At 41.6% G+C, this 27,930-nt stretch overlaps 1 long non-coding RNA gene across 1 annotated transcript; it reads left to right on the forward strand.

Annotated features, from left to right (window-relative positions):
• The first annotated feature begins 1,138 nt into the window (after positions 1-1,138).
• Positions 1,139-27,930, forward strand: LOC101685922. Its single transcript, XR_200273.2, has 3 exons — positions 1,139-1,271; positions 6,969-7,086; positions 27,390-27,930. It is a non-coding gene; the product is annotated as an uncharacterized LOC101685922 (long non-coding RNA).

Consider the following 27,930-nt stretch of genomic DNA (forward strand, 5'->3'; position numbering starts at 1 on the left):
AAGGTGAGTAAGATTTATAAAGGAATTCCTGAAGATTTGTATGCAGGTGACAGGGTAAGAGCAATTAGACTTGGATTACAGAAGAAGAGATAGGTCAAACATTGGGAAGAATAACCTGGTTTTATGGATTGGGAGACACTGGGCTGTGCGACTTTGAAACTTTCTAAGACCTGAGTGTTGTCCCGTCTGATCAACTATGCAACTTTTTTTTTTTTTAAGATTTTATTTATTTATTTGACAGAGATCACAAGTAGGCAGAGAGAGAGAGAGAGAGGAAGGAAAGCAGGCTCCCTGATGAGCAGTGAGCCCGATGCGGGGCTCCATCCTTGGACCCTAGAATCATGACCTGAGCCGAAGGCAGAGGCTTTACCCACTGAACGACCCAGGTGCCCCCAACTATGCAACTTTGGGCAAGTTACCAAGGTCACTCAGTTACCATTTACTAAGTTATCAAAGTTTCTGGGACTCAGTTACTTCCTAAGGGTTGTATTGAGGTAATATAGTATGTGTGCCAAAGTGTGAGCTGATTAAATTTCCATTTCTGGAACTTGTTCTGATATGAAAGATGGAGGTGGCTCTTTCTATATAATTTGTGGGGCAGGAGAATAAATTTAGTAACTAGAATTCTAGTATTCTTCAAAGCCCCTGTGGAGAATTCACATTGCAGAAAGCATGAAAACTTGATGAAAATTTAGTAATTCCGAACTGAATGTAGCTGTTCAACAGCTGAAATGCTACAATTTGTGCTTCATTGGAGGAGATGAAAAAAACATATTTTGCAGGCCGCATGTGACCCTCTTGAGTTTTCCTGCACAAAACATTTTGCAAAAACCCTTATTTTATTTTATTTTTATTATTTTTTCACTTAATTAACCAGGGCAAAGAGAACTAGTAAGGAGATAGGGAAGCTTAAATATGAGAAATCTGATCTTGAGAAATCCACTTGCCATTGGTAAGTGTATCTTTATAGAAGGAAAATGAAGTTTTCAACTGATTATTCATGTCAGAGAGAAGCTCCTGTGCGATCTCTCATTAGGAGTGTTTGTGCTGAGAGCTTCCCAGGTCACAGTCATTGGGCATCATAATAGAGGACATGATTGTGAATGATGGTGACAAAGTGGGTGATGGTGGTCTTGGCAGCTGGTCGTCTCTGGAGACATGCCAAGTGCTAGGTAGGCCCTGTGCCAAGTGCTTCCCATGGATTATCTCATGGAATTCTCATCACTACCTGATGGTTCATTATCTTCACTTCACAGATGCAGAAACGGAAGGTGAGTGAGGATGAATTCCCTGCTCCACATCGCCTCTCTAGGGATTGAGCAAAGCCAGGCAGTCTCCACCCAAAACCAGCAACTAAACACACTGTTTCTTAATTTGAATAATTTCTAGCTTCTGCTGTAATCATTACCATAAGTTATGTGAATTAAATCGAAGCCATGTATGGAGATTTCCTTCATTTTAATGCTGCCAGATGGCTGAATTTTAAACCTCCTTGAAGAAAATCTCAGAACTTTAAAGTCAAGGCGTCTTATTGTTCATGACATACCTTACTGATCATTTTTGGAACAATCTCACGAGGTAGGTAGTATTATCACATTTAACAGATGAAGAAACTGAGGCTCAGAAAACTTAAGCCAATATTCTTCAAACTTCAATGTGTACATAAATCGTCTGGGGATCTTGTTAAAATCAGATTTAGGTTCAGTAGGTCTGGTGTGGGGCTTGAAAGTTTACATTTCCAACAACCTCCCACGTCTTGCTGAGGCTGCTTTTCTGGGGGTCACGCTTAGAGGAGCAAGGTAAGTCACCTGCTCAGGATGTCACAGCATGCAAGAAGGACATACTTAAAGCCTAGTGTCTTAACACTGTCTGTGCTTCTCAGGGGTAGTATTGGTGGCTTTGAAAATGCATGGTTGCCCTTTTTCTGGTGGGACGGGTGGCTAGATAGCAATCTAGACTTGAATGTGGCTCTAAGAGCTCTACTTCTGGCCATGCCCCACCCTCTCCCTGAACCTCAGTTTCTCTCTCTAAGCAAAGCTGGGGGTGAATTACATGGCTTCTAAGATCTCTGAATATCAGGATAAATCATGAGGTGGTCCCTCATGCTTAGAGTGGAAATGCTTAGAGTGGTTTCTGTTTTCCTGACCAGACCAGGACAGATACACAGATGGATGGATCTATATGTTTTCTGATTTGTTAGCTGAGAAATGTTGTAGATCCTTTTGTATAAAACTTCTATTCAACCTTCCTGTTATATATCCTCCTGATAAATAACACATGATTCAGTAAATTTTAGAAAGTACAGTTTTTCAGAAAGGCCACATAGTACCTGATCTGAGAAAAACAAAACAAAACAAAACAACAGTAGTAAGTAGGAACTTGGATTCTTTTCCCTTACTGCTCACCTTTGGAATCTGGGACATGCACTCCTTCTAGATAGCTCTATACTTTGTTGCATGTGATGAAAACCCAATTCAAATTAGACTAAGCAAAAAAGACACAATATATTGTCCATGCACTAGAAAATCTACGAGCAGAGCTGGCTTTAGGTACTGTTGGATTCTGAAGTTCAGACATATGAAGACAAAGTCCCTGTATGCCTGGGTTAGATTTCGTCTTTGGCTTAATTCTCAACCAGGGACTTTCTATGTGGTGGTAAAGATGGTTATAGAGTTTGTTCTTTGAGTATTATATCATTCTTAGAGCTTATGACTCCAAAGAAAAGTGAGACTTAATCTCCCATTATCCATTTTTAAACCTCATAAATACTGAGCTCATTTGTTATGGCTGGGCCACATGCCCATTTGTCAACTAATTACTGTGGCCAGAAGGAAAGGATGGGACAATTGGCTGGGTCTGGCTCTATGCCCATCTACCCCTAGGCTGGAGGACCAAGAAATACAGATGGAGAATGGGGTGAATGATGATGATAACAACTACTCTTGTTTATCTCATCTAATACACAAAAATACCCTGCTATGGTCTGAATGTTTGTGTCCACCTAAAATTTATATGTTGAAGCTAAAGGCCAATAGGATATTTGGAAGTGGGGCCTTTGGGAGGTGCTGAAGTCATAACAGTGGAGCCCTCATGAATGAGATGAATCCCTTATAAAAGAGACCCCGGAAATATCCCCAGTCCTTCTACCAGGTGAGGACACAGCAAGAAGGCACCATCTATGAGCCAGGAAGTGGGTTTTCACCAGACACTGAATCTGCTGGTACCTTTATCCTAGACTCTCCAGCCTTTAGAACAATAGGAAGTAAATGTCATAGTTTAAAAGGCACTCAGCTTATGGCATTTCATTGTAGGAGTCTGAACAGACTAAGACACTATCTATGGAGTGGCTATTATTAAATCTGTTTTAATCCATAGCCCCTGCTCTTTTCATTCTGATACACTGCTTATCCTATAAAACCACATTCAAGAGGGTCACATTGAAGAAGTCATATTTGTTTGTAGATCCTACAGGCTTGGCCTTGGACGTGGAAACAGAAGATACAGTCAGATGGAATAGAGAAGTGAGGCATCAAAGTGGGAATGAGATATGGAAGTCCAGATCGTGAGCTGTGCATGTGGCTAGGCTGCCCAGAAGTCTGATCAAAGACTCTTGATGTAAAGGGCTTATTACCTTCCAGGTGATGCTTGCCCAAGAGGTACCAGTGAGCCACTTGGTTTAGGGTGAGCTATTACTTATTGGTTCTAGATGAAGCCACAACTTCATGAAGCTCTGGCTTCATTTTAATCCCAGGATACACCGAACTCTCTTCTTCCACAGAGGCTTTCTTCCATCTGACTCTCCCTGCCCTCATCCTTCATCTGAGCATCAGGATGAACTATAATCCTCTTGGAGAGAATGGATGTGTGCCTTCCTGAGACGTGTACAGGTTAATCATAAGAGAGGTGAACTCCATCTCTCCTGGACAGAGTGGCCTACGTTGGATAGACTCACTTGACCTGATTTTCGACAGTTCACTATAAAGGATTCAGGGATAAGTTTTGATACAAGGAAGCTCTGACTCAGAGAAAGAAACACACAAGAGTAGGTGTAAAGCCTCTTCATCATTTAATCAGCAAGTATCAGTTGAGTCTCTAGCATGTGTCCAATATTGTACCTGCCCTAGGATGGGTGGGGGTAAAGAGAGGAAAGAGCTACCAAAGAAGTAGAAGGCCAGTTCCTGCCAACAAGAGCCTTTCTACCTAGCTGAAGACTTCAGTAGAAGAAAAATTGAGAGAATATTTGAGATTGAGATGATTAAATTTAACAGCAAAGGGGCCCACTCATTGAGCAACTCTTTATTAGCTCCTGTACATGGGGCATTATGCCAGGCATGAGGTAAACCAAACACGCAATTATTTTTTCTCATTTTTAAGGGGTTTAGTTCTAGAAGGAGATGATTACAAACAAAAAGGCCAATGCAAACATTTGTTAGGTATTTGCTAAGTGATGGGCACTGTCTTGGGCTTTGTCTTTTGAACTGAGTACAAAGATAAACAAAGATAAACATCTAATCTTTTAGTAGGATGGCATATTAATGGTGATGACAAGCACATGAAGATACACTGTGTGTATATGAAATGTGATCAATAAAAGTATAAACCAGGTACCATGGGAACTTGGGAGAATGTTACTATGCATAGTACGTGGTGTGGGTGGCAAAGGTGGGCATGATCAGGGAAGAAGGGAAATTTGGGATGTGATAATGGAGGAACAGGCATTTGCCAGATGAACAAGACATTGCTAGTACAGGGAGCAGCATGTGAACTGCCACCATAATATGAAAAATTCACGGAGAGTTTGGCACCTGCAAGTAGCTGTCCAGGTTTGGGGTAAGATTAAGAGGTGGGAGATGAAGCAGGAGAAGTAAACAGGGGCCAGATCATGAGGAGCCTGTAGGTCATGATTTAGGGAGCTTGGGTTTTATCTGGAAAACGATGAAGAATCATCGAAGCATTTTAAGATGGGAAATGAGTGTAGTGGTTTCAAAATGTAAGAGAAGGAAGCAAGAAGACCTATTGGGTAGCCATTTTAATAAATCAGGTAGGAGGCATTTGCTTGGTGGGAGGTACGGGGATGAGGAGGAAGGAGCTAAGTCTAGAAATCTTTGGGACAAAGATAGTGTCAGGTATACGGGGTGAGGGAAGAGAAAGGATCTCAAAGATTTCATGTTTCTTACTTGGCCAGTCATTTGTGAGGTCCTGCCATTTACCAAGATTTGGGAAATGGGAGATGTGATGGTTGATTCTATGTGTCCACTTGGCTGGGCAGTGGTATTCAGTTATTTTGTCAAACACCAGTCTGGATATTGCTGTGAGGGTTTTTTTTTTTTTTTTTTTAGATATGATTAACAGATAAATCAGTAGACTCTGAGTACAGAGGATTGCCCTATAATGAGATGGGCCTCATTCAATCCGTTTAAAGCCTTCAGAGAAAAGACAGGTCCTGTGAAGAAGGAGAAATTCTGCCTCCAGATGGCCTTCACACTCAAGACTGCAACACTATCTCTTCCTTCAGTCTCCAGCCTGCCAGCTTGTCCTGCAGATTTGGGAGTGCCAGCCCCCACAATCGCACCAGCCAATTCCTTAAAATAAATTTTGCTTTCTCTATATGTGCAGTCTATTGGTTCTGTTTCTCTCAAGAACCTTAACTGTTACAGGAGGACGTCTTTTTATTCAAGCTTCTGATTCAGAAATGTTTTGCTGAAGCGAGGGTTCAGAATTTTTAAAAGAGAAAGCCAAGGCTTATTTTTGTTGTTTATGCTGGAGGGTACTGTGGTTCCGTATCAATGCTGTTTATTTATTCCCTTGAGCTATAGGGCAATGTCCTTTCTAGGTTTCTGCTGTTATACCCTGGAGAAAGTGGGACCTATTTGTCAAAGTCTCACCAGTAATAAAATCCACTACACACAATAACTTCTAATTAAGTTATTGAAGCTGAGTTTTTGTCTGGTGGTTTCTTTGGAAGTTATTCAGATGGTTTGTACCTGTAAAGAAGTGTTGGAAATGCTTCTCAAAATGTGCTTCACTTGAGATAAGGGTCTAAAAGGATACAATTTTAAAACTATTATGTTACTCTGATTACATTTATGGGAGGAGAGGTGGGTCCTTCAGTGGGTCATGGGAGGTGACGGGTGGGTTAGATTCTCCTGTACAGCTACAAGGAGAGGGATCCCCAAGAGCGAGACCTTTGTAGGGCTTCTTAAAGCTTTACTATTTCTTAATTCATTTTTTCAGAAGCAAAGCTTTGATATCCAACAAAACAAGTCCCTCACTTATTATCTCTGTGACTTAGGGCAGGTGAACAATTGCTTTGAGCCTCAGCTGCAACATCTAGAAAGCACAGCACTTCACGTTTTTGCAAGGACTCATTGAAAGGTTATTTATCAAGTGTCCCATCTAGGGCCTGGTGCAGAGTGGGCACTCAAGTTCAGAGAAGCTATTTTTATTATTCTTCACATTTATTTGTTCCCAAAGAGGCTTTTAACTTCAAGATTGCCCAGGATACTTACATATACTTGGTCTGGTAGACCCTGAGGAAATTTCTCTCGTCCAAATGGAAATTACACCTTAACACCTAAATTACTCTTAACACCTAAAAATTTCTCAAGAATGAAAGGAATGGTCCAAGAATTCAAGCTGAAGAAAAAACTTTATTTCTTGAAGAACAAAACTGTTCCTTCATGCTTCTCTCCCCTTTTCCTTTCACACGACCAGTTGCTACTCATTGTTCAAAACTCAGGTCAATACCATCTTCTAATGGAGACTTTCTGTCCTTGCCCAGTACCTCCTTGTATTTTAGCAAAACCCTTGACACACTTCTCCGAGGAGCACAGTCAGTTTTATTCTGTGAATAAACAGCAGTCTATTTATTCTATAGAATTGTCCAGGGGGTGGCCCTTGTGTTTATAACAGTACTGATTATAATGCTTATAATAATCTATTCTCTTGTTTATATTCATTTCTAACAGGGAGCACTTTTAAGGGCATGGACCACATTCAACTTCTGAACCTGTGGTGTCTGGAGCAGTGCCTGGAACATTGTCTAAGGAAAGAATGAGTGGATAAACAGAAGAATGAAAATCTGCAGTGAGTTACCATGAGGATATGTGATAGTATTTTCCATCATCCTACTGTTCCTAATCACATCTACATCTTCCCTAAGCACTACTGTGGGCACTGCCATCTGACTGTCAAGTTTATGACATTTAAGAATTCTGCAATTTCATCCTCAGGCTCCACTCATCACAGTCAGATCCAGTGAGGCAGCTTCTGTGTGCAAAAGTAGAATGAGGTGGGGGACTGTGAGTAGAGATTGTGATGAGTTTTTAATGAGGCTAACTGTGCTGAATATCAAGTTGGTTTGCATTCTCATTAGCAATTCTCATAAATTGTTTGAAATGCTCATAACATCAGGAATGCAAACTTAGAGATGAATCAATTATACCTTGGCTTCCTGGTGAGAGGAGATGATTAACTGCATCCCTACTCATCAGAGCTCCCCAAACAACCGCAGCCTTTATTTTTAGCCCTTTCCCTATTGCCAGCTCCTGTCTGAAACAACTCCACTTTAGTCTAACCAGGGCATGTGAGGTTAAAACTAGGGCACCTGGGTGGCTCAGTGGGTTAAGCCTCTGCCTTCGGCTCAGGTCATGATTCCAGGGTCCTGGGATCGAGCCCCACATCGGGCTCTCTGCTCTGCAGGGAGCCTGCTTCCTCCTCTCTCTCTGCCTGCCTCTCTGCCTACTTGTGATCTCTGTCAGATAAATAAAGAAAAAATCTTTAAAAAAAAAAAAAGAAAACTAGGGCGAAGGGAAAGAAAAACTTAGAAAACCATGTCACCAGTTGAGTTAGACATGGGTTCAACACAACAGTTTTGCAAAGAAGCCATTGTAGGAGGACTATAGTAGTCCAGAACTCCATCTCCTACCCCAACTGGCTCTCTTCCTATGCTCTCTCTCACAGGCCCCAAGTGGGGATCCTGCCTGCAGTGACTTCCTCAAGCATTTTTAAAAATATATTATTTATTTATTTATTTATTTATTTATCTGACAGAGAGAGAGAGAGACAGTGAGAGAGACTGAGAGCACAAGCAGGGGGAGCAGCAGAAGGAGAAGGAGAAGCAAGCTCTCCACTGAGCAGGGAGCCTGATGCGGGGCTCCATTCCAGGATCCTGGGACTGTGACCCGAGCTGAAGGCAGACGCCTAACTGACTGAGCCATGCAGGTGCCCCTTCCTGAAACATTTGTGCCAGAATTCTGCCAATGCACCAACTATTCCACCACTTTTAAACTGTGGGTCCCTCCCCCTCACAGAGGAACCCCTATTCAGAATCTGTGTTTATGGCTTCTTTGTTTTTAGTTACAATTTTATTTACTGTTAAAACATGCATATTCCTAAGCCATACAGGGTTAAGTGTGTTAGGATTTGAACTTCAGGAAACACGTATCATACTGAATATTTTGTTCTGTGACTTGGTCCTTTCATTCAGTATGCCTTTGGGATTCAACTGTGTTGATACATAACTCATTCATTTTCATTGCTAGTAGAATCCCATTGTATGAGTATACAGGTCTCAGGCTTTAGTAAAAATCCCTGGGACCAGATATGTTTCTAAATAAATATAGCCTGGCTGCCTGCCTTTCTGCCTTTCCTCTTCTCTCTCACCCCACTCCCTCCTTCCCTCCATATCTTTCTTAAGCTCTACACCCAATGTGGGGCTTGAACTCACAACCCCAAGATCAAGACTTGCATGCTCTACTGACTGAGCCAGCCAGATGTGCCCCAAATAAAGCTTTTTTGGGTTGCTTTTAGAAAGGTAATAAGATATATATTGCATCAATTACATAACTTTCCAAAAAGAGTCTTGACAGACATTTGTAATCAAACACATGAATATTTCTGGTTAAAATGTAGAAAGTATTTACTCTAAGAGGAATGATACAGACACTAAATAGCTTCATGTTATTTCATGTCAGGCTCTGCTGCCAAATAAGTTATGAAGTCACTTTTAGTTTCCGAAGTTTAGGGATTATAGGCCTACTTCTTAATTATTTTTCTATTCTTTAATGCAGACATTTGGTTAGTTTCCAGTTTTTTGTTAACATACATAATGCCCCAAGCCATCTGTAGTTGGCTGCCTCCACCTACCAGGCTCTTTGAAGGCAAAAGCTGGTTCTTACTCATCTTCATGGCTTAACATAGGGCATCAATAAGTGTGTTTTGAATGAATGAATAAGCATTCACTTTGCTCTTCTTGAAAACTATGCAGCTACATTAAAACCACAAAAATGAGACCCAAAGTAGCACTCAATTCACTAATGGCATTAAACAAGGGGCTGGAATAAATAAATAAAATCCTTGAGCAACTTGAGGAGTATTTTCTTCTATTGCTGGCTGGATCCAATGCCCACATGTGGTCTCTATATTATGATATCATTCTGTTACTTTTAAGTATAATCTTGGTACAGTTTACAATGGCACTGCCAATCCACTGCCCTTCTCCCTCTGCATCCAGGGGACATAAAGGCTTAAGGAGTCAAACACAGACCAAAGGATGAGGAAGTGGGAATGTGGCTTCTCTGAATTTATTGGACAAAACTCCATCAATTACTGTGTCTTCTCGTGGTTCATGTGGCTTAAGAGTAACAGGAATGGCAGGAAAGGTGCAGACTGTACCCATGGATTAGTTTGAAGGTCCTTGCTAGATAAATTTCTATTGCCGCTCAGGGCTCTTAAAGAAGGACCAGCTGGAAGAGGATATATATCACCTGGTCTCTGTTTTAGGGATGGTCATGACATATCCTTTCTCATCTCTGGACAGAGGCTCATTTTTGTCTTAATGGGATTTATTCCTAACATTTTTGCCTACAGGTTCAGATTTTCTATCAGTTCCTGAATAGAATACTGCTACTTTATAGAGGGTATTTGCCTGGCTGGCTCTGTTGATTAAGTGTCTGCCTTCGTCTTCAGTCATAATCTCAGGATCCTAGGGTTGAGCACTAGCATGGGCTCCCTGCTCAACAGGAAGTCTGCTTCTCTCTCAAATAAATGAATGAATGAATAAATGAATGAATGAATGATTAAATAAATAAATAAAATCTTTATTTCAAAAAAGGGTATTTTGTAAGTCTACTGATAAGTCCAAAAGAAATGTCTCCGCCATACTACCCTGGATGTTTTAAGTCTCTGAGACAACGAAAATTCTATCGAGACTTTGTTGGCTCTTGAGGATGTCAAAGGCAGAAAAAAAAGTCCCTGAGATAGTTAATTTTCTGAATCAACTTGTCTGGGCCTGAGGCCCAGATATTTGGTTAAAAATTATTCTGGATGTTTCTGTGAGCGTGTTTTTGGATGAGATTTACATCAATCAACTTTGAGTAAAACAGATTGCCATCCCTAATATGGGTGGGCCTCATCCAATGAGTTGAATGCCTTGACTGAGGGAATGGCTGACCTCTTTCCCTGAGCCAGAGAACATCGCCTCTTCCTGGTTCGACGGCAGACTGCAGACTGCCTTTAGACTCAAACTGCAACTCTTTCCTGAGTGTCCAGCCTGTCAACTCCTACCGTACCCCCCATCAGATTTTCAACTTGCCAAGCCTCCACAATAACATAAGCCCATTTCTTCAAATAAATTACTTTCTCTCTATATATACACACATCCTGTTGGTTCTGTTTCTTTGGAGACCTTGACTAATACAGTTCCTGTTCTCCCACACCTCAGCATCTCTTGAAACACATACGCAAACGAGTGATTCTATTCCAGTATGAAGACTACCTTAAAAGTGGGCTGCAGGGATAAGGTATGATGAGAGCACAAAGGAGCATTTGTACTTTTGCGGGGATACTTAGGGAAGGCTTTCCAAGGGTGGTTTTCTAGGAGAGCAGTGTCTCAGGCAGAGAGATTAGTGTCTAAATGTCGAAAGGTGTGGGAAAACAATGTGTTCTGAGGACCATCTGTGCAGGGGGATGTGGTGTAAAATAGAAATTTGATGTGGAAAGTGAACAAGTTGCTCAAAAGTTCAGAAAAAGCAATAATATGCCAGTGCACCCCTCTGGACAGACAACTCTCCTTGGGGACAGAGACTGGAAAGGAGCTCAATATGCAGTCCAGTGCAGAGAATGAGGCAGGAAAACGCTGAGCTACTGCTTCTGTCAAACCCAGTGGAACTAGCCTGCCTTACAGAATCTGAGAGCTGGAGGGAGCTCGGAGTTCATGTAGCGGCCTGCTTGTGAGCACCTAGGCCAAGGATGGCCTCCTGGGTGGGACACCCCAGGGCGAATATTTGCTGAAAAGTACTGACATTTAATACACTTTGCTCATTGTCTCGAATCCACTGGTTCAGGATTTAGAGAAGAAAGGGCTCGTTCTTATAGCGAGGATTACATAATTTAAGTAAATAGGTTTAAAAACAAGAAAAGAGCAGGAGAAGCAGGAGTCCATTAAGATACCGAATCAGTTGAGAATTCTGCCCCATTTCCTGAGAGCAGTTGAAGAGAAAAAGCTAAAAATAGGAAGTGAGAAAGAAAGAAGAAACGTGAATCAAACAGTCCACACATCTATGCTAGAAATTGATTGGGATTGAGAATAGACACACTTAACCTAATTGTGATGAAGTGTCTAGAATTAGACTAAGGGAAACTTAGAGTGTGAACATTTCAAGGATACCTAGACCTTTATCAATTTTCCAAGTAAAGATGTTGAATACAGAGGGAGAACTGCCTTGAGAGTCTTAGTCATCATAAAGATATTTGGGAGCCCAGACTGGAGGCTGGGAGGGAAGTTCCGACTTAGTCTGGTCCCTGCTGAGCCCCTTATCCACCACTCCTGTGTCTGGGAGCCTCCCCACATGCCCTGTCCAAAGCCTCTCGCTGGGCTGCCCTCCCCGCCTTGCCTGGTTTCCCTCCATGGCCTAAAGCAATGATGGCCCATCAGCTGGAGCAACAATCCAACAGACCTTTCTCACTTGCAAGGCCTGTACTCTGATAGAAGCAATTCTTAATGGCATTTCCAAGTAAATTGAATGGGGCTTGTAACAGCAACATCACGTAATTGTACCTCGTGTAGTCATGTTTTCAGAGCCTGTGGCCTATGGAAAGGGATTTGCTTAGAAAACTACATCCTGTGGAAATGTCGGGGAGAAGATTCAGTATGCCTTCAACCATCAGCACCCACAGTATCTGCCATGCCCACAAAACAAAGAGGAAAGTCTAAGCTGAAGAGTCTGTGCTGACCTTAGACTAACTCTGTGCGTACACGTACGTGTGCATATGTGTGTGTGTGTGTGTGTGTGTGCGTCTGAAAATGACTCTGGGTATATGGATACCAACTTCTCACCAAGACATCGTGGGGGAAGATGAAAGTGCTGGCCGGTCATTTTGTCTGTGTGAAGACTGAGACTTGGTGACCAAAAGTTTTGCAACTAACCAACTCTCTGGTCTTAAGCCATTGAATGTCTTGGAGCCCCTGTGTCCTCGTCTGTAAAATGCAGATACAGGAATTGCCTACCTAATGGAGTTCCTGCAAGGATGAAAAGGCAATGCTTTTCACTGCGCCTAGTCTGGCTTTCAAAGTCTGTCGTGAGCTGGCCATCAGTGCCCTCTCTCACCTTGCCTCATGTTGCTCTTTCCAAATGGGGATGCACAGGAAGCTTTCCACACACCAGGCCACGGCTCACCTGCTCTTCCCCTCCTGCAGTGGCAGCTTCAGGTTTTTGTATTTGTCCAAAGAATAGAAAATTTTTAAGCCTGAAACCGAATGGCTTCCGGGAGCCTTCCTGGATTATCTTAACTTTGCTGATTGCTCCCTCCTTGAATTCCTCTGAACTTCAAGCACCTTATCAAGTGTTTCACACAACCTCCTTTGACAACTCACTGCTTTGTCTGTGTCAGAGAGAATATTTTCAAAGCAACTCCTGTTATATTTTTGCCTTTTAAAAATTCTGCTTATTTTCCCATCATGTTTTTTTTTTAATAGGGCAGACCGAAAGGCTGGAATGAGGAGTTGATGACATAAGGAATATCCTTTCCTCGAGGGAAGAGGCAATCAGAAGACCTTTCAGAAGGTGTTGGGTGAAAGAGGGGAGTCAGGAAGGGAGGCGAAGGGCAGATACAAATGACCTTCCCCCGTTTCTCTGGGATCAGATCGGATGGTGGTAGACCAGTAGATGGGATGACAGAAGCTTAAAGACAGAAAACATATGATCTGGCACCTGCTTTCCTCACACATGACCCGAAGACATTGTAAACCCCAGAGAAGTCCAGAATTTCGCATAGCCTCCTTGTCTACAAAGTACTCAGATGGGAGAGTAGAAATTGTTAAAACAAGTGCCCAAGAGTTTGGCCTTAGTTTTCTACGATCCTAGGGGATCAAGAAGTTCTTTGTGCATCTCAGGCAGTGGGATGTCTCAGTCCTTTGGAGATATTGGCTGATGAGCTCCAAAGGCCAAAGGGGTTGTCCGTAACAGAAGCGAAGAGACACCATAGCAAAGGTCAGAGCCAGTCCCCCACAGTCGTGACTTCAAAGCAGTTGTAGATGCCTGAGAGGACCAGTGGTTCCAGTGAGATCCATGGTAGGCCACGTTAGTGAGCAAGACGTCACTCTTTAACTTTAGTGAGAGAAAGGTCCACGGGATGCTAATCACACAACCAATGAACAGCAGGTTCTGGAAGCAGGAACTGGAAGGAGACAAGGGGAAGAAGCACATTTTCCCCGAAGTTTTAAGTTTTCCAACTCCCCCTCACATCCTTCCCCCATCACATGAGTGGGATGAGGGCTTGAGAAAAAGGTGAAAGAAGTTATAGGAAATGAGAGCTACAGGCTCCTTCTCTCTCTCTTCCCTTCCTCCTCTTTTCCTTTGTACATCTGATAAGTAGTGAGCAAGTTCTGGCCTCTGTCTATGTATCTTATCTACTCCAATAGATTAGGTCGCTGAGAGCTGGGATAGAGTTCGAGAGCTGGGCCTGATATTGTGTTCTGAACACCTGTCAACATCTGTTTTGTAGAGTTTGAACAAGGACCTTACACCGTCATCTGAAAATGCGGTGGTGGTGGTAATAATTGCTCCTCTTTTTTGCAAGGGAGATACATAAGGTAGATGAAAAGAAGGTTCTGGATCCAGACTATCTGGGTTTGAATCCTGGGCCTGCAACTGACTAGCTATGGGATCCTGGGGAGAAATTGCTCAACTTCTCTGTACTTAGTTTCTTTGGCTGTAAAATGATGAAAGTTCCTAGGATTGTCCTGAGGGTCAAACATGTTCGTACATATAAACTTAGACGGTGCTTGGATCACATGAAACCATCAGAGACATTTTAGTCTTATGTGCTGGGCAATTTCCGTGCTACTTGGTCTCTGTTTTAGAGATGAAGTACAGAAATATTAAGTGACTTGCACAAGAACACACGCTAGAAAGCCCAGATTACAAGGCAGGCAGACTGAGCTCATACACATGCATTACCGGTAGGATGGAAACCACTCATTTTCCTAGTAGTCCTCAAGGCCCCACTCTGTGAGCACTTTCTCTTCTACTGGCACCATTCTGTTAATGGTTCCTTCCCTTCCATGCTCTCTTAGATAGTAACAACTTACAGCCCTTAAGAACTATCCAACTTGCTGTTTTATGGTTAAGAAAAAGGGAAATACAAGGGCTTTTTTTTTTTTTTTTTTTTTTTTTTTACTGTGCTTATTCTCCTGTCCTTAGAGTTTCTTAAAATTAAAAATTTAGGTCCCTATAATGTTCTCAGGCTATTCATAGTTTTATTAGAGTAAAAATTTTATTTGGGGCCATTTAGGAAATTTAGATTCAAAAGATTAAGCTAAAAATATCAAAACATTAGATGCCATTTATTAGGCACATACTGGTGACAAACACTATATTGTGCCTAGTCTTCACAACAACCTTGAAAGTTTAGTAATTTAAAGGTGAGGAAATCAAGAATCTTTAAAATAGGGGGGTGCCTGATGGCTCAGTCGGTTAAGCATCTCACTCTTCATTTCAGCTCAGGTTACAATCTCAGGGTTGTGAGATCTGGCCCTCTGTCAGGCTCTGCACTCAGCATGGAGTCTGCTTGGGATTCTCTCTCGTTCTCCCTCTGCTTCTGCTCCTCCCCCTGCTCATGCTCTAAATACATATATACATACAATCTTAAAAAAAAAAAAAGAGTAGTGTCCACAAGTATGAATATATGATGACACACTACTAATTTAATATTCTGGAGGCCACATCAATATGCTAATTAAATCTGCATGGAGTTAGCCTGGTTATTTCCTGGAAGGATCATTTGCAGAAACTTGCTGTAAAAGTAAGACAATAAAATTTGGAAGAAAAATGAAATTACAGACCTTGAGCTTAGAAGGTTAGATATCCTAGGTAAGGATTTATTGAGAAAGCTCTATTTGAATTTCCTTTCCTAAAGCTTCATTATGGGCTTCAGTGTCAGATTTAAGCATCATTTCCACACTATTATGTTAAAGGTAGGAGCAGTTGACTTCAAGACTGCTTGGGGCTTCCTCACCTGGTCTAGAAAAGGGGCACAGTCTTGGGAAGATTATGATTTAAGACAGTGTTTCTCAAACTCTGCCTTGTATCAGAAAAACCTGGAGGGCTTGTAAAAACAGACTGCCAGGCTTATGCCCAGAGTTTCTAATATAGGTCTGCTGTGGGGCCCGAGAATTTGCATCTTCAGTAGGTTCCCAGGTGATGCTGGTGCTAATAATTGAGAGACCAGTCTCGGAGAACCAGTGATTTATGAGAAGCTGGAGTGCCTTTATCCATTTTTGGTAAATTTGCTTCCTCCTTCTCCTTATTCTCCTCCTCTTACTCTTTTTAGGGTCTCCTCCCTGTCAGGAATGGAACACCATCGCACTGCCCTCTCTGAAATTACTTGGGCTCTGGTTTTGGTGACATTGTCAAGGTATACTGGAGAGATTACAGATAGTGGAGAAGGAGAGGCGTCGGTATGAGTCTAAGACTTGTCATTTACTAACTGCATGACCCAGGACAAGTTACTGAACTTTTTTGAACTGTAATTTCCTTATTCATGAAACGAGGAAAATGATGAGTGCTCTTTATCTCCTTAATGAGATTGTTGTGAGAGTGAATCAAGGCACAAATATGAAAACATTTTGCAATTTAAAAATATTTATTTATTTATTTATTTGAGAGAGGGGGAGAGGGAAGGAGGAAGGGGGAAAAGGGTAAGGGAGAAGCAGACTTCCCACTGAGTAGGAAGCCCAACACAGGGCTTGAACCCAGAACCCCAAGATCATGGCTTGAGCTAAAGTCAGGCGCTTAACCAACTAAGCAACCCAAGTTGTGAATCATAAAGCTGTTTGCTATGGTATGGCCTCAGACAGACCTATGTCTGAATACTGGGTTAGTTCATTGTGATGTCTTAGACTAATTTATCTTCTCTGTACATAAAATAGTGGGATAAAATATGTATCTCATAAATTTATTGTGAGCATTAAATTAGATAATGTTAATAATAAAACATCTAGCATGAATCTGTCTTAAGAGGGCTCAATAAAGGCTAATTGCCACCCCCAACTCTATGAAACTATACCACTCTCTAGTCAGCTGCTTAAATTCCAAATGTAAGAATCAGTCTTAATTAATCCCTTTCTCTCATATTCCACTGGTTGTGTTTACAGTTATACCTCTAGCAAATAGTAGAATGTGGGCACATAGTGAGAACTTTTATTAGACAAAGAAATAAAATTCTGTTAGTTTTGGCTTGCAAAACATATTATGAATCAGTTAATTTTTCAACAATTCCCTTGAGACCAGTCTTGCCCAACCATCTTTTACCCAGACTACATCATGTTCCCTTAGCTTTTCCTAGTCTTCACTCCTGCCGATCAATTCTCATTTTCTTGCAGGTTTGAATATTTTACTTGAACTTTCATCTTCATAAATTGTACTGGATTATATCTAGTACTATGTTTTTAAAAAATCTTGCTTGGTACTTGAACTTTTAAAATATGAGAACACAGATTTATTGGATTTGCAAAAAATTTCAACCATAATCTTGAAGATTTTTCTCTCTCCATTTATTTTAATTTCTCCTCTTGTATATTCTTTTTTAAAAAAATATTTTATTTATTTGAGAGAGAGTGAGCATGAGCAGGGGGAGGGGCTGAGGCAGAGGGAAAAGCAGACTCCCCACTGAGCAGGGAGCCTGATGTGGATGCAGGGCTCTATGTGGGGCAATCCTAGAACCTTGAGACCATGACCCGAGCCAAAGGCAGTCACCCAACCAAGTGAGCCCCCCAGGCACCCCTCCTTTTGGACATTTTAAGAGATCTATGTTTGACTTTCTTTTGGTATGTATTCTCCATGTTTTCTTAATGTTTCTTTTCTATTACTCATCCTTTTGCTTCTCAGTGCCACATTCCAGGTAATTTTTTAAAAATCTGCCTTCTAATTCACAAAGTCTCTTTTCATCTGTGTCTAAACTACTATTTTTGGTTTTGCTGTTTCTGGTCTAAATTATCTTTTTTAGTTCAAAAAATTTCCATTGGATTTTTTCAAAGAAATTTTCTTCCCAAGATATATGAAATTTGCCATTTTTTTCTTCTTTTGAAGGATAGACTCCATCTTTGTGTTACTGAGTTGTCTAAATATACTGTTACTACATTTCTATCTCCTTGGGGATGAGGATAAATCTATTGATCGTTTTTATAGTCCACTTTAAAATTTTTGTTCAAAAGTTCAACTTGCTTGGGATGTTCTTCCCCTCATGCCCTTCTTTCAGATAGTTGCGTGACCTTCCAAGATGCATAGCTCTCAACTAAGGTTATGTCTGGGGTCAGAAGTTACCATGATGCACAATTTATGTCAAGTTCTTATTTTTCCAGAGCAGACTGGTAGAGGGAAAGGTCATGGATACTGGAACCAAACCAAACTGGTTTTGAATCTTGGCTCTGACCCCTCTTAATTGTGTGGACTTGGCTTCTAAGTTGCTCATCTGAAAAAGGCGGAAAATAGTAATACTTGTCTTCTATCATTCTTTTTGAAATCAAGTAGGAGAATACATTGAATGTCCTTAGATACGCAATAATAGACAAATATTTTTGGTGGAATGGTAATAGTGGCCAACATAAAATAAATCTCCATGGTTAGAATTTCACCTATCACAAATGTTGCATCTTTGGATGTGTGTGGTTTTACATAGTGTTCCTTAAATCATCTTCTCAGGCTCACCAGAGTATAAGATACCGGACAATATGGTAGGAACCCAGGAATCTATGTTTACAATTGAGAATATTTCTGCACACTCAGAAGAGTTTCTTTTCAACTGGCTACATTTACCTGAATACTGTACCTTACCACATAAGTAAGGGAGAGATAAAATTATGCTATAAAATTATGCTGTGAATAGCTCATTTATTCTGAATATAAGGAAGGTCCAGGATCAAGGACGCTTAAGGATTTCACATGGTGGCCGCAATGGTGGTGAAGTGATACAGAACTTGTTCTCATAAACATAAGAGGCAGAGCGGGATGGTGCTGAAGACTTGGGGAAGGAGTGGGGTGGGGGATGGGGGGAAGGAATGGAGGCCAATAAGAGGCTATTCCTGACACTTATGGGAGGGCAGATTCTGATTTTTTTTCTGATATGATTTTGTCCTTTTCTTCTGTTTCCGTATTTAGTTCAGTCAACTCTCATTTCATTTCTCCTATACCCCTTTTTTTATTCTTAAATTTTCTATGTCTGAGCCAAGGTGTTTTCCATAGCCTTAAATCCTTGTTGGAGACTATTTGATTCAACTTGGAGTTTTGTGTTACAGATTTCTTTAGTTTTATGGTTGGTTTTGGAGAAAATTTTCATCAGTGGAAATGCTTTGATTTGTATTTGTATTTGTATTTGTATTTTCTCATTTTCATTTTTATGTTAGTTTTATATGGGCAAAGTTTCTAGCTCAGGAGCACCCTATTGTATCAGTTTTAACCTCTTCTATGCACTTTCTTTTATGGAAAATATTGTCATCTAATGGTGCTCTGAATCAGAGAGATTGCCATATTTTATTTTCTTTTGTTTCTGCAGGAACTTACCCCTTAACTTACCTCTATTATTTCTCTCCTATAACTGATGACCTTGTCTCCAACTAGTGCCACCCCTTTCTTAGTATCTTATACTTCCCTGAAATTAATGCTTCCTGGGGCTGCCAGTTCTGGCCTCAGGCACTTTCAAGCTCCGTCCTTACAGATTTTTTAGGGGAGGCAGAGGGGTTGGGGGTAGTATGGGTAAGTTTCAAAATTAGGTAGTCACCATTGTTCTCCAGACCTGGAAGATCCTGGGAGACAGATTATTCTGATGGAATAATCTTCTGATAGAAAGGTAACCGAAGGAAATAAATTGTTATCTGTATCTATATAAAATATTTGCCCTATCCTCTGAGCTCTGTATTTCTGATTGACTCTCAGTTTATTCTGATGGTCATTGAACTCGGCTGTGTGAGGATGAAGTGTTGGGCTTATGTCTTCAAGTGCTATGTGTTCAACCATCCTGTGTTGCATTTCTACAAAGCAAAGAGTTCCCCACTTTTCATTTACTCATCTTTCTTTTTGTCCTTCTTGAGCTCTCTTCTGGTCCTTCCTGCTTCCCTCCTGATATAATGACACTGTCAAAAGCAGGCCATCCTGTTTGTGCTTTTGGTCACCTGACAGCAATCCTAAAGCTTGTCAATCTCACACCCTTACTGAGGACTGTTTCATGGCTAAAGTTTCTTAATTAACAAATTGTCAGATGGGTCTGGGGACTTAAAGTTAGGGGTCTGCTTTGTGTTTTACTAATATAGATGTATTTGTCTGTCTGACCTAGGAATGAGTTCTGGCCATTTTTGACATTTTCCCAAGGCCAAGGTAAAAATCCCAATTTAGAATGACTGACTTCAAAACACTGTAGACACAAATGGTGGCTCACGGCATTATTTACATTTCAATGCAACCATTGATGTAGGATGTTTAGCACAATTAAGCCTCTGGGGACACATCCAGCCAGTGCATCCTTTGATTTAAGTAAATTGAATCAAGATATGCTGAGTTTCTGTATTAACATGCAGCTTAGGAGGCATTTATGCTCAGCTACAAAATCTAATTAGTGGTTTCCTGTTTGGGGTATAGTGACTGTTTATTTCATTTCCAGTTCACCTGGGCCTGTAATAAGTTCTCATGCTTGATTTCTATTCAGATGGTGACACTTTGCCTTTCATTCCCAGCCTTTTCACAAAAGACCCAGGAACCTAGTGTACCAGAAACAAATGGCAGAGAGGATTAAAAATAAGGACTTTTGACTGAATTGTTTAGGTCCCCACATCATTAATGGAAAGGAACTAGTAAAGCTCATTGTATCAATCAGAAGAGGACTCCTGCTTGTATTCTCTCTCTCTGTCAAATAAATAAATAAATAAATAAATAAAAATAAAATCTTTAAAAATAAACAAAATAAATAAAATAAATAAAATCTTAAAAAAAAAAAAAATTGGCTCCTGACTCCTTTTGCCACAATCTCATTTCAGAGGAACATTCCCTCACCCCGAGCTGTATAGGATTTTAACAGCAAGGCCCGGCTGGAGATGAGCTAAAGATCACAAACTTTAAAATCCATAATGAAGCAATGACAAAAATCAACGAAACAAACAAAAATGAGAGCATTCCAAGAATTTCATAACACAGAATATGAGAGACTATAAGTGTTTTTAAAAGATAAAGAATTACAAAAAAGAAATTGAAATTCTAAGAAAAGAAAGGCACTGTGCAAAAAAACGGGCAGGTGGATTTGAAAAGTACTGGGCAGGATTTACAAAACTAAAACAAAAAGCAAACAGATCATGATTAATGCTCTAGAAAAAGGAGGGCTATGGTAATTTTTTTAAAAAAGCCAGTAGATGGGTGAAACAGATTCTTTAAACTACTTTTAGGAGTGCCTGGGTGGCTCAGTTGGTTAAGGGTCTGCCGTTGGCTCAGGCCATGATCTCAGGGTCCTGGAATGGAGCCTCGCATTGGGCTCCCTGCTCAGCCGGGAGCCTGCTTCTCCTTCTCGATCTCTGCCTCCCTGCTTATGCTCTCTGGCTCTCTCCCTCTGTCAAATAAATAAAATCTTTTTGAAAAAACAACCAACAAACTACTTTTAAAACCATGCATTCAATCTAATTTATGAGCACAGAGAAATGAGCACTGATAGGTAAAAATATTGAAAATACAGTGAAATATTATTAAATTAAATTATTAATAATTATTAAATATTATTAAATATAAATATTTATATTAAATATAAAATTAAACGGGGAGGATGGAAGTTTCATATGTTTAATAGGAGTTTAAGAGACACCTGGGTGGCTCACTTGGTTAAGTGCCTGACTCTTCATCTCAGGGTCTTGATCTCTGGGTCATGAGTTCAAGCTCTGCGTTGGGCTCCACGTTGGGCATGAAGCCCATTTAAAAAAACACTGGAGCTCAAAAAAAAAAAAAAAAGAGAGAGAGAGAGAATAGGTAGGGGCACCTGGGTGACTCAGTCAGTTAAGCATATGACTCTTGGTTCTGGCTCAGGCCATGTTCTCCGGGTCATGGGATTGAGCTCTGCCTTGAGTCCTGCATCAGGCCCTATGTGGAAGCCCATGTGGAGTCCTGCATCGGGATTCCCTCATTTTAAATGCTTAAAATCATAATCTGCTTCTTTCCCTCACTCTTAACCTCTCCCCCCTCCTCTAAAATAAATGAATACCTCTTAAAAAAAACAAAAAGAGAGAGAGAGAATAGGTAACCTTAAAAAATAATGACTGAGAATTTTCTGAAACTTATGTAAGACATCTTCAGATTTAAGAATCCCAATGAGTCCCAAGCAATATTAAAAATACTAAAAATTTAAAAATATATACTATAGCCACGTTATACTGAAAATGCAAAACACCAAAGATAAAGTTTTTAAACAAAAAATCTTAAGTACAGTCAGAAGGAAAAACAGAGAATCCACAGACTTCTCCATGTCAACAATAAAGGCCAGGAGATGGTGGAATAAGTATTTTCTAAATCTTGAGAGAAAAAGTACTTGCCAACTTCAAATTCTACACATAGTTAAATTTTCACTGGAGAGGGAGGGGAAAATTGAACAAGGTTCCCCCTGAACTCAGGGGGCAGGAATAGGGTGTAAGAAGCAATAACTAGAAAAGATAGTTGTACAGAAATTTTAACATTATTAAGTAATTTATGGATTAAATGACAAACCATAATGGAAATAAATATAACAGAATGACTATAAAATTTTTTTGAGGTTTGAATAAATCAGGGATTAGAGAGAAATTAATAATCTGAACTTTTATAACAAGGGAGAACTTAATGAACTAAACTCCTGATTCTTGACTCAAAAAGGAGCAACAGCGAAGAAATAATTGATGTGAAAGCACTTTGTAAAGGGCATGAGGGAGCACTTACTAGTAGCTTCCAGAACTTAAAATACTGTCAAGAAAGAATACTCTGTGAATATGAGTTAATGGAAACTCAGGGATATGGAATAAACGACATTTCAAGATCCCTACAATCCTTAAAGAGAAGCAAAGTCTTGCTTTCTTGACCAGAGTCCTTGTCAACATCCATGACTGAGAGCAGAAAACTGGGTAATCCAGAGGTTTCACCAAACTTGTCAGGACTTGGGGTGAGCAGAGCTTCGATAGAGAAGTTGACCAACTGCTGCTGCTTGTGTTGTACAGGGTCATGGCTGGTGGGTCTTGAAGAAAAGCTTCCACTCAAAAGCCATTCCGTGACTAGGAAAAGGACACCCAGAGAGCCGAGGAGCTGAGAGGTGACAAAGTGGTTCCTATAAAGTCAGTTTCAGCCACCTTCATCCAAGAAGTGTGAGCAGTGACAAATTTGTGGCCTAAGTGTTGGCAGATCTGTCATGAAAAAGAGCTGCTCTAGCGACCAGGAGTCACCTAGAGGTACAGCTTTCAGAATTCTGCTCGTGAGTTATTGCGGGAGCAAAATGGCTGATGGCCCTAGCTGGCAGCTCTTAAAACCCATTTTTGTCATTCTCGTCTCCCCAGTCAACCTACAGAATCTTGCCACTGGCTTCCGACAAGGGGATGGGAAGACAGGGAGAGCTGGTTTCATGGCAGGGAGGGGAGGAGAGGGGAGAGAGGGGCGTAAAGATACACCACGTTTTGTTGATCCATTCATCAGCTGATGGGCTGTTTCCACTCGTGGCTAGTATTAGTCATGCTATTGTGAACATTCATGTATAATTTTTTACAGGAACATGTGTTTTCACTTCTCCTGAGTATATATCTAGGAACAACGGTACATGCTGGGTCATTATGGTAACTTTATATTTACGCTTTTGAGGAAATGCCAGACTGTTTTCCAAAGAAGTTGTATGATTTTATATTCCGGCCAGCAGTGGATGAAAATTCCAGTTTCTCCACACCCTCCCTGACACCTGTCATTTATTCATGTTTTTAGTATAGCCAGCCTAGCGGACGTGAGGGGATGCCCCCTGGTTTTGGTTTGCCTTTCCCTAATGACTAGTGATGTGAGCATCTTCTCCTGCGCTTATCGGCCATTTGTATATCTTTTTCTGGAGATTAGTTTATTCAAGTCCTTTGCCCACTTTTCTTCTCTAAGTTTTTATTCTTTGCAAACACTTTATAGTAACAAACATATGGAAGAAAGTCACCCACAGCCTACCCCAATGTAGCAAATGTTTTTGTGTTTCCAAGTTTCTTGCCTATACACATACTTTCCTTAACCATGTTTTAAAAATACTGACTAAAATATACACAACATAAAACATACACTTTTAGCCAGTTTTAAGTGTATAGGTCAGTGTTGTTAAGTACATTCACATTATTGTACAACCATCCCTACCATCCATCTTCAGAACAACTTCTCCTTCCTAAACTGAAGCTTTATACCCATGAAACTCTCCAGCCTTTGTCTCTATCAATAAGGTCAGAAGGCTGGGAAGTTATGACCTTAGGGCCAAATCTAGCTTGCAGCCTGTTTTTTGTAAAGTTTAATTTGAATACAGTCATGCTCTTTCATTAAGCTATTGTCAATGGCTACTTTCATGTTACAAAGTTAAATACTTGTGATAGACCCATATGTGACCCACAAAGCTTGTCATTTACCAGATAATATTTACTATTATTATTTACACACACACACACACACACACAAAATCAATCATCTGGTCCCCTGAAGAGAAAGTGTGCCACTCCTGCATTAGATATAGCTTTTAGTCACCCATTTACCTCTTCCAGAAAGTTCACAATGGTTGGACATTTTGGTTCTTCTTGTACATTGGAGATGGAGTACAGAGGGGTGAGGAGGGGCAAATAGGAACAGATTATCAACAGGCCATTGCAAGGTGAGAATCAGAGATGTTTCCAAGGTTTAATAGCAAACTGTGTAGAGGATTTTATGACCGCAAGCACAAATGTGGGAATGTTATCTCGCAGAGCTTTGAACCACAGAATTGGAAGGCTCCTTTGACACTGCTGATAGACTTTTTCTTTGAAACGGGACTCTCAGTTCCTATTTCAACTTGCCTTTTTCTCTGGAATGCAGTATGGGGAAGGACACAATCTGAGCTCCAGGAGACAGTGTGAGATAGTTGGAGAGAACACACAGGGTTCCTTCAAACCTGAGCAGATCCAAGTCTGTATCTGGCTCCACTGCAGACCAGCTATAGGACCCTGAACAAGTTAATTTTAAGTTAATTTCTCCACGCCTTAATTTTCCTATCCATAACATGCAGGAATGATAATACTGTTAGGACTGGGCTATTATAAGACTTAGATGAGAAATGCAGAACACCTGGCATGTAGTGAGAACCATTGTTATGATTGTCCTGCAAACAGTCATCTGCTCTGTAGGACATTCAGTGATGAGAAACCACCGAAAAATGCCTCCTATGGCTCCTAGTATCAGGAAGTTAAATATATTCTGCTAAAAGATGCCTGGGTAATTATTTAGATAAGTTATCACTCGGACAATTATTTAGATAAACTGTTTCATCGCGAGGTGGGGAAGCTGGAGTCTTCTTCCAGGCTCTTGTCCCTCATTGGCTGAAGACTGTCCTTGGCTGGTACTTTTGGGCTGCCTTGCAGGTTGAACAAATTTTATGCTCTAGAGAAAGCCTGCAGGTGGAGGACCAGAGAGATGCAGGGTCAAAACTGCAGTGTCCTGGAAACTGTGTATTATCGATGGACTCAGAAGTAGACGAAGGATGTGTGGGCTGGGTCTCAGTGGTGGCTGTGGGAGGGCATGACCCATATGCAAGCCGCCATGCTGGCTATCTCCCTCTTACCCAAGTTACTCCTGGCCGCAGCAGTGGTCATGAGCATGGTTTTCCTGGTATTGGGATAAATATCTGTTAATGTGATACATGTGAGATGGTAGGAGGATAAACTTAATTGTCTCTTTCTTTCTTTTTCTTTCTTTCTTTCTTTCTTTCTTTGACAGAGAGAGATTTATTTATTTGATGGGCAGAGAGGGAGGCAGAGAGAGATGGGGAAGAAGGCTTCCTGCCCAGCAGAGCCTGATGCGGGGCTCGATCCCAGGACCCTGAGATCATGACCTGAGCCGAAGGCAGCGGCTTAACCCACTGAGCCACCCAGGCACCCCTCTCACTTTTTTTTTTTTAAATGAAGAAAAGTCTGCTGAGACTCCAGAGGAGAAAGCTCAATAGGGGAATCTGGTTCCTTTGGATTCAGTGTCTCCCTCAGCTGCCAGGACCAAAACAGGTCCGGCACAGCTGGGATGGTGGGCACCTGCCCCCCCACCCCAACCCACTTTTGACATGGTTGACAGCAATGTGGGCACCATGCTGTCTGTTCAGGCCTCTTATTGTCATTTCCTTGCCTGTCACTCCATCAGTACCAGCATCCAGATCAACTGGACTGATACCCAGATAGGCAGAGGGATGCGCTGTGTGTTCACAGGACAGTACATTGGGCTGGGAGCTGGGGCACCCGGGTTCAAGTCTCTATTTTGCCACTAGTTCTCAAGGCCTCCTGTCCCTGTCCCTGTCCACAAAGCCAGAGAGTTAGACCAGAGAGCTTTGTCTCCTCTCTCCCATCAGGAGGTGACACTGGCTCATTTCATTCTTCCCTGGGAACAGGGATGTGAAATTGAAGTTCCGCTCTGAGAGAAGGCTTTGCCACTTAACTCCAGAGGCTACTAGGGCCTCATGGAGTTTGCTTTCTCATCTATTAAATGGGGTCAATAAAGCCTGCTTTTCCAAACTCACAGAATTTTAGGGAGCAGAGCAAGTGAGATAGTGATTATAAAAATGTTCTAGGGAAGCCTAGGTGGTACAGCTGGTTAAGAATCTGCCTTTTGGGGCACCTGGGTGGCTCAGTGGGTTAAAACCTCTGCCTTTGGCTCAGGTCATGATCCCAGGGTCCTGGGATCGAACCCTACATTGGGCTCTCTGCTCAGCAGGCAGCCTGCTTCCTCCTCTCTCTCTCTGCCTGCCTCTCTGACTACTTATGATCTCGGTCTGTCAAATAAATAAATAAAAACCTTTAAAAAAAAAAGAATCTGCCTTTTGGTTTTGGCTCAGGTTGTGATCTCAGGGTTGGGAGATTGAGTCCCACTTTGGGCTCCACACACAGCATGGAGTCTGCTTGGGATTCGCTCTCACCCTCTCCTTCTGCTGCTCCCACTCATGCTCTCTCTCTCTAAACTAAATAAATGAATCTTTACCAAAAAATTCTATAAACTCTTTCATTTTTTCTTCCTTCCTTCATTCCTTCATCAAATGAGCATGAGCATTTATGTCTGTGTTGGTTTCCGAGATTCCATGAGATCCTGCTCCTGTGGGATTTTCAGTTGGATGCAGGTATCAAGAAGCAAGCACATAATTAAGTGACTGGGACACATCCTAACCCAGCAGTCTAGGTTACCATGCTGTGTGAACATGGAAGACTCAGAGGCTCCCAAGGGCAGGATGACACACACACCTAACAGGAGAGGAACATAGTTACCCAGTCACCACGCATTTGTAGAATTCTGGCTCACTACATGTGTTTCTCTCCTGGTTGCGGCATGAGCTTCCCTGACTTTCATGTCACTATTTATTTGCTCTGTCCTCTGTCACTTGACACGTCTGCTTTTGGCATGCCTCTCTTACCAGGCCACAGGGACAGACCAGGTCTGCTGTGCTTTCTTGGGAAAGCATCCCATAGAGGGAGTGGGGCCAGCTTCCCGGCAAGAGCAGGCTGTTCCTGTATGCACACGGCTTCAGGGACCAGGGATCACCAACCCTAACTCGCTTCCTTGTGTATATGTTCTTTCTGAAGGCCTGGTGCGCCATGAACAATGAGCACAGGGATCCCAACTCTCCCTCTTTCCCCATAAAATGCAAAGCTTCCTTCTGTCTTCCAGGTATACACAGAGCTGTGCCCTGGCCCAGCTCCACGGCCACCACCACCTCCTACCAGATGGCAGGAAGCGAGCCTGCAGGAGATGGTAGCCATTGTCTCTCTAAGAACCGCTGAGCTTCTGGGAGAGGCCAGATTGGTGGTGACAGGCAGCTGGACGACCCAGGAGTCCAAGGAGTCCAAGGAGTGCCCAGAAGAGAGGAGTTCCCTGGGCACTCGTGGCCAAACTGCTGTATCTAGCCTACATACATCTTTTTTCCCAAAGATGCCAAATGCCTCCCTTGTACCCTTGGTTTTTGTCGAGGTTCTCATAACTAACCTTCATATCACCATGTTCCCAAGTAAACTGAGGCTCTCTGTTTCCTCTGCAAGTGCTCCCAACTGACACCTGTGGAGGGCAGAGTTCTGCAGCTGGGCGGGGGCCCTCTCATTTGTGTGCAGACGTTCACTCCCACTAATGGAGGGCCTCGCCATCAGTTACTGTTTAATGAGAGGCGGTTCTGCAGGATCCTCCCCTGTTTATTCCTGCTGGGGTGGTTGTTACT

This window comes from Mustela putorius, unplaced genomic scaffold (genome assembly GCF_011764305.1).
Source record: "Mustela putorius furo isolate JIRA1106 unplaced genomic scaffold, ASM1176430v1.1 tig00003987_pilon_pilon_pilon, whole genome shotgun sequence".
Taxonomy (NCBI): domain Eukaryota; kingdom Metazoa; phylum Chordata; class Mammalia; order Carnivora; family Mustelidae; genus Mustela; species Mustela putorius.